At 52.6% G+C, this 7,459-nt stretch overlaps 1 long non-coding RNA gene across 1 annotated transcript; it reads left to right on the top strand.

The window, feature by feature from the left end:
• The first annotated feature begins 461 nt into the window (after positions 1–461).
• Positions 462–7,138, top strand: LOC129636471 (uncharacterized). The gene is made up of 3 exons (XR_008706944.1): positions 462–546; positions 6,801–6,884; positions 7,077–7,138. It is a non-coding gene; the product is annotated as an uncharacterized LOC129636471 (long non-coding RNA).
• The last annotated feature ends 321 nt before the right edge of the window (positions 7,139–7,459 follow it).

Raw genomic sequence — 7,459 nt, 5'->3', positions numbered from 1 at the left:
GGGACCTTAGGGAACTTCCCAGGTGCCTCTGAGAGGTGAGGGATACTGAGGAGTTAGAGGGGCCTCTCGGGACTCCACTAGGTTTGACGAAATGAAAGAGGGCCTCATCTCGATTGGAGGCAGGAACCTCAGGCTTCCTCTCCATTTCTGACTCCGACCGCAGGGTCCCTGCAGGGTTGGGACAGGAGAGTCAGGCCTCGTCTTGTCTGAGTAATGGAACTCTGCTTGCCTCTTGAGTCGTTCAGTGGGTTTCAGGCCCCTTGTCAAGCTGTGTGTGGAACCTGCGGGTGTTTCCAGAAGATGCACAGGGGTGTCATTGCCCCTTCATTTTGTGCCTTCCCCCACAGGGTTGCCTTCAAAGAGGTGTCCGGGCATCGGGTTCATTTCAAGAGCGGACCAGGAAATCGGGGTCGTTCGGCATGTGGCAGCACCAACGTGGCTCATCTCGAATTTCCTCGTGAGACCAGCATCATCCTGAGGTGCGCCGGGAAGGCTGGGATCACCTTCCACACAAAGAAGGGGAATCGACTCTCCTGTCGTGATCAGGTGGGGAGATGGGGCTCAGATGAAGTGGGGCCGGGACTCTAGGTGTTCCACTCGAGGGAACCCGGCATTTCAGGGAACTTTAGGGGTCGCAACAAGGGAGCCAAGTACCGTTTCCCACTTCAGGACGGAACATGTGACTTCCCTGGGGACGCTGTAGCGGGCAAGGGCCTCATTCTGTGAAGACGTTGGAACCACGTCGTTTTTCTCGAGTTGAGTCTGGATTCTCGAAAACGACGGGGATTTCAGGCTTCCTCTTGGGTTGGCCCTGGGAAGCCCAATCTTCCCCTGGAGTTGCGAGGGAAAGCTGGGGGTTCTGCTCGAGTCACTACAGGGCCAAAGAGACCTCATCGAGGCGTGTGTCCAGGACCTAATATTCCTCTCAAGGGAAGACAGGGATCTCGGGTTTCCATTCCAGACTCCCCCAGGGAGTCAGGCCTCGCCTCGAGGGGAAGCAGAGGACTCCGCTTTCCTCTCAAGTCGCGACACGGATCTCTTGGAGCCCAATGAGTGGACTCAAGGGTGTCGAGCCTCCTCTTCAGTTTGGAGAGAGGACTCGGGATTGCTCTCCAGGCCAGGCAGGAAAAGAAGGCCCTCATCTAGCGATGACGGGGGCGTCTCATGGGTTTCCTCAGGCTGCGGCTCCCATGGGGGTTTTCTCACGAGGCACGACGAGGACCTCAGGGAGCCTCTCGTGCGGTGCCAGGGAACTCATGTCTCCATGCGCATGGCGAGGGGAAGCTGGTCATCACTCTCGAGTCATGGGAAGTGACTAGGGCCTCAAGACGCATTGAAGAAGGACTCTTGAGGTCTTTCTCGGGTGGCGGCGTGAAACCCTCGTTTCCCTCGACTTCTGCAGGGGACTATAAGGAACTTCCCAGGGTGCCTCTGAGAGGTGAGGGATGCTGTGGAGTTGGCAGGGCCTCTCGGGACTCTGCTGGGTTCGGCGCAATGGAAGAGGGCCTCATCTCGAGGGGAGGCAGGAACCTCAGGCTTCCTCTCTGATTCTGACTCCGACTGCACGGTCCCTACAGTGTTGGGACAGGAGAGTCATGCCTCGTCTTGTCTGAGGAATGGAATTCTGGTTGCCTCTCGAGTTGTTCCGGGAGTCTCAGGCCCCTTGTCGAGCTGTGTGTAGACCCTGCGGGTTTTTCCGGATGATGCACGGGGGTGTCAGTGCCCCTTCGTGTTGTGCCTTCACTCACAGGGTTGCCTTCGAAGAGGTGTCCGGGCATCGGGTTCTTATCAAGAGCGGACCGGATAATCGGGGTCGTTCGGCACGTGGCACCTCACACATGGCTAGTCTCGAATTTCCTCCTGAGACCGGCCTCATCCTGAGGTGCACCAGGAAGGCCGGGAACCCCTTCCAGAGAAAGCAGGGGAATCGACTCTCCTGTCACGATCAGGAGGGGAGAAGGGGCTCAGATGAAGTGGTGCCGGGACCCTCGGTGTTCCCCTCCAGGCACCCAGCGTGTCGGCGAACTTTTGCGGTCTCATCAAGGGTGTCAAGTACCGTTTCACACTTAAGGACGGAACATGGGACTTCCCTGGAGACGCCGGGAATTTCGGTCTTCCCCTGGAGTGAGACCGGTATGTTGGGGAACTTTGGGGTCGCATCAAGGGTGCCAAGTAGCATTTCGAACTTTAAGATGGAACGTGGGACTTCTCTTGAGACTCTAGCTGGCAAGGGCCTCATATTGCAATGAAGGGGGAACCACATGGTTTTTAAGACTTGAGGCTGAATTCTCGAATTACGATGGGAAATTCAGACTTCCTCTTGTGTTGACCGTGGGAAGACCAATCTTCCATTCAAATTGTGAGGGAGAGATGGAGGTTGCTCTCGAGTCACTGTAGGGCAAAATAGACCTCATCTAGGCTTGTGTCTAGGACATAATGTTCCACTCCAGGGGCGACAGGGATCTCGGGGTTGCATTCCAAACTCACCCGGGGAGTCAGGCCTCGTCTCCAGGGAAGCAAAGGACTCCGCTCTCCTCTCGAGTCGCACCGGGTATTTCTTGGACCCAACTGAGTGGCCTAAAGGGAGTCAATCCTCCTGTGAAGTTTGGAGAGAGGACCAGGGATTGCTCTCCAGGTGAGGCAGGAAAAGAAGGCCCCCATCTCTCCTTGACGGGGGCATCTTGTGGTTTTTCTTGAACTGCGGCGCCACTGTGTGTTTTCTCACGAGGTACGATGGGGTACTCAGGGAGCCTCTTGTGTGGTACTAGGGAAGTCAGTTTTCCTGCTTGTGGCAAGGAGAGCGCGTCCTTGCTCTTGAGTCATGGTAGGGGAATCGGGCATCAAGAGACGTTGAAAAAGGACTCTCCAAGTCTTTCTCGGGTTACTTCAGGAAACTCTGGGTTCCCTCGACTTGTGCCAGTGACCTCAGGTAGCTTCTCAGGGAGCCTCTGAGAATTCAGGGATACTGTGGTGTTGGGAGGGGCCTCTCGGGACACCACTGAGTTTGGTTCAGTGGAAGAGGGCCTCTTCTCTAGTTGAGGCAGGAACCTCAGGGTTCCTCTCCATTTCTGACTCCGATCGCAGGGTCCCTGAAGAGTTGGGCCAGGAGGGTAAGGCCTCGTCTTGTGTGAAGGAATGCAACTTCACTTGCCTCTCGAGTTGTTCACGGGGTGACAGTCCACATTTGGAGCTGTGAGGGGAATCGGCGGGTTTTTCCAGATGATGCATTGGGATGTCAGTGTCCCTTCGTGTTGTGCCTTCATCCACAGGGTTGCCTTCGAAGAGATGTCCGGGCGTCAGGTTCTTATCTAGAGTGGACCGGGAATTCGGGATCTTTCAGCATATGGCACCAACCATGAGGCTACTTTTCGAATTTCCCCATGAGACCGGCCTCATCCAGAGGTTCGCGGGGAACGTCGGGAACCCCTTGCAGACAAAGCATGGGAGTCAACCCTCCTGTCGCGATCAGGAGGGGTGAAGGGGCTCACAGGATGTGGTGCCGTGATCTTTGGTGTTTCCCTCGAGTGAGACCGGTATGTCAGGGAACTTTGGGGGTCGCATTAAGGGTGCCAAGTACCGTTTTGTACTTCAGGATGGAACGTGGGACTTCTCTTGATACGCTGTAGCGGCCAAGGGCCTCATCTTGCGATGACGGGGGAGCCACGTGGTTTTTCTCGAGTTGCGGCGGGATTCTCGAGTTACGACGGGGATTTCAGGCTTCCTCTTGTGTTGGGCCAGGGAAGTCCAATCATCCATTCGAGTTGCGAGGGAGAGCTGGGGGTTGCGCTCGAGTCACTGCAGGGCAAAGGAGACCTCATCTAGGCTTTTGTCCAGGACCTAATGTTCCTCTCCAAGGGCCACAGGGATCTCAGGTTTGCATTCCAGACTCACCCAGGGAGTCAGGCCTCGTGTCGAAGGGAAGCAAAGGACTCCGCTCTCCTTTCGAGTCGCGACGGGCACCTCTTGGAGCCCACTTTGTGGCCTAAAGGGAGTCAAGCCTCCTGTGAAGTTTGGAGAGAGGACTTGGGACTGCTCTCCAGGCCATGCAGGAAAAGATGGCCCTCATCTCGCGATGACGGAGGGGTCTTGTGGGTTTTCTCGAGCTGCGGAGCCAGTGTGGGGTTTCACACGAGGTACGTCAGGGAGCTCAGTGAGCCTCTCATGTGGCGCCAGGGAAGTCAGGTCTCCATGTGTGTGGCGAGGGGGAGCGGGTTATTGCTCTCGAGCCATGGTAGGGGAATCTGACCTCAAGACGCATTGAAGAAGGACTCTCGAGGTCTTTCTTCGATTGTGGCAGGAAACCCTTATTTCCCTCGACGTTTGCCGGTGGCCTCAAGGAGCTTCTCAGAATGCCTATGAGAAGTCAGGGATACTGTGGAGATGGGAGTGGCCTCTCGGGACTCCACTGGGTTTGTTTTAATGGAAGAGGGCCTCATCTCGGGTTGAGGCAGGAACCTCAGGTTTCCTCTCCATTTCTGACTCAGATCGAAGTGTGCCTGCAGAGTTGGGATTGGATACTCAGGCCTCATCTTGTCTGAGGAAGGGAACTCCGCTTGCCTCTCTCATTGTTTAAGGGGTGACAGGCCAGTTGTGGAGCTGTATGTGGATCCTGTGGGATTTTCCGGACGATGAACAGGGTTGCCAGTGCCCCCTCGTGTAGTGCCTTCATCCACAGGGTTGCCTTAGAAGAGGTGTCCGGGCATCGGGTTCTTATCAAGAGCAAGACCGAGAAATCGGGGTCTTTCGGCACGTGGCACCAACACGAGGCTACGTCTCGAATTTCTTCTTGAGACTGGCCTCATCCTGAAGTGCGCCATGAAGTTCGGGAACCCCTTCTAGACAAAGCAGGGGGATCGACCTTCCTGCCGTGATCAGGAGCGGAGAAGGGGCTCAAATGAAGTGGTGCCAGGAACTTCGGTGTTCCCTTGGAGTGAGACCGGTATATTGGGGAACTTTTGGGGTCGCATCAAGGGTGCCAAGTAGCATTTCGAACTTTATGACGAAACATGGGACTTCTCTTGAGACTCTGTAGCGGGCAAAGGCCTCATATTGCGATGAATGGGGAACCACGTGGTTTTTAAGAGTTGCGGCGGGATTCTCGAGTTACAACGGGAAATTCAGACTTCCTCTTGTGTTGGCCCAGTGAAGACCAATCTTCCATTTGAATTGCGAGGGAGAGATGGGTGTTGCTCTCGAGTCACTGTAGGGCAAAATAGACCTCATCTAGGCTTTTGTCCAGGACATAATGTTCCTCTCCAGGGGCAACAGGGATCTCAGGGTTGCATTCCAGACTCACCCGAGGTAAGGCCTCATCTCGAGGGGAAACAAAGTACTCTGCTCTCCTCTCAAGTCGCGACAGGTATCTCTTGAAGCCCATTGAGTGGCCTAAAGGGAGTAAAGCCTCCTGTGAAGTTTGGAGAAAGGACCAGGGATTGCTCTCCAGGTCAGGCAGGAAAAGAAGTCCCCAATCTCGCGATGACGGTGGCGTCTCGTGGGTTTTCCCGAGCTGCGGCGCCAGTGTGGGGTTTCTCACGAGGTATGACGGGGAGCTCAGGGAGCCTCTCATGTGGCGCCAGTGAAGTCAGGTGTCCATGCACATGGCGAGGGGGAGCGTGTCATTGCTCTCGAGTCATGGTAGGGGAATCCGGCCTCAAGACGCGTTGAAGACAGACTCTTGAGGTCTTTCTCGGGTTGCGGCAGGAGACCCTGTGTTCCCTCGACTTGTGCCGGTGACCTCAGGGAGTTGCTCAGGGTTCCTCTGAGAAGACATTGATACTGTGGTGTTGGGAGGGGCCTCTCGGGACTCCACTGCGTTTGGTGCAATGGAAGATTGCCGGGAGCCAGCGAGAGACATTCCACTCGTGACAAATGTCATGAGGAAAGAGTCTCGGCATACGCAAAGGCGGGATCGAGCCTCCGGGAGTTCCCCCGTATATTCTTGAGCATCTACCCACAAAAACCAAAGTCTGCCTTTTTTATGGCTTTGTTCTCTCACCTCTGACATTACTGGGGATGTCCCCTACCACCATCTCACTCTCTCTGTCAAAGAGCTAACTTACAGCTCCAACTAATAATGTTCCTGGGCAATTAGTAGTGTTTAAATCCAAACCCCTCAGATGGTTTTCTAACTCGCCTGACAAGTTTACCCGGTCTCCTACAGCTATGCATACGATTGTGTACCGTCTCCCAGCCTCGAGACGCACGGGAAGTTTAAGATATTCAAATAGCTTAGAGCCTCTCAGAGAGTTAGAAACTGTCAGAATAAAACTAGTAAAAGATTTCATTGATGAACCAATCCTTTTTGCCAAGTTTCCACATCCCCTGAATTGTATCCTTGAATGTGTGTTAATTAATATAGTTGGTATGTAGAAAAAATAAGTACTGGCCTTGATGTTAGTATCTTTAGACCCTTAAGGTAATAAATTCTTTTCTTTGTTGTAAACCCATTACACATCCTCCCTATAGGAATGCAATTTTATCTTTGAAAGATGGCGCCAAACCTTAAACAATTACTCTTAGAGAAAATAACTCTTATGGTTGATAAGTCTTTGTCAAGAGTCATAAAATGTTAATAGGTCTTCTGGCCAGAAGATGATGTAAATCATCTAAACCATTTTAATACGATAAATCTGCAGAAAAGAAACCCTGGTTTTTGATAAGGATTAAAGACTGCTGACTTTGCATCCCCTATTATCCTCTATGTGTAACTTAGGGTATTAAAACCTGTGTTGAAAATAAAGTTACGGGCCTTGCTCGCCAACGCTTGGTCTCCCCATGTCATTATTCCCCTCAATTTTCAGATGAGTGTCCATCTGGAGCGCGGATATCCTCTGCGGCCATTTATTTGCCTGGGCTTCGAAGACCTACTCGATAAGGTGTCTAAGGTGGGGCAACTTCCTCTATTCTAGAGGGCACTTGCAGCCTCCGTGGTCAGAGCTAACCTGGTGTCATGGGTTATATTGATTTTCCGCGTAAACCAAGCTACTCAGCTGCTTTTCTCCACTGAATTTTCCTACTGAGCTATCCTCATTCTATTACTCTTTATATCTTTGATGAATAAATAAATATATAAATAGGTCGCCTACTCCATCTTCCCTTCAAATACCCTGGATCAGCTGGGGCTGGACCTCTGCAGGTGGCGCCCGAGACAGGCATTTCGAAGGTAAATCCCCAACCCCATTCCCCCAGTGTTCAGTTTTCGGGACAGATAGGATCCCACTTAGGGGGCTGCAGATCCCCCTGTAGAATAGACAGGGCGAGAGGAGTGGGAAGTGTTGAAGAGTTAGAGAGAAAAAACGGTTTCTAAAAAGGCTGACAAAAAGGGCCTAATCTTTAGATAGCTAAAAGCAAAATCTTTTACTATCCTTAATTTTCTGACATGGGCAACACTGAATCAAATGAAAGACAGTTCTTTATAGGAGTAATTTTACAGTTATTAAGTAAAAGAAGAATCAAGGTT

Source organism: Bubalus kerabau, chromosome 22 (assembly GCF_029407905.1).
Source record: "Bubalus kerabau isolate K-KA32 ecotype Philippines breed swamp buffalo chromosome 22, PCC_UOA_SB_1v2, whole genome shotgun sequence".
NCBI classification, from domain to species: Eukaryota; Metazoa; Chordata; class Mammalia; order Artiodactyla; family Bovidae; genus Bubalus; species Bubalus kerabau.
Note: the sequence above shows the minus strand (reverse complement) of the source record. Positions and strands in the feature narration are given on the sequence as shown.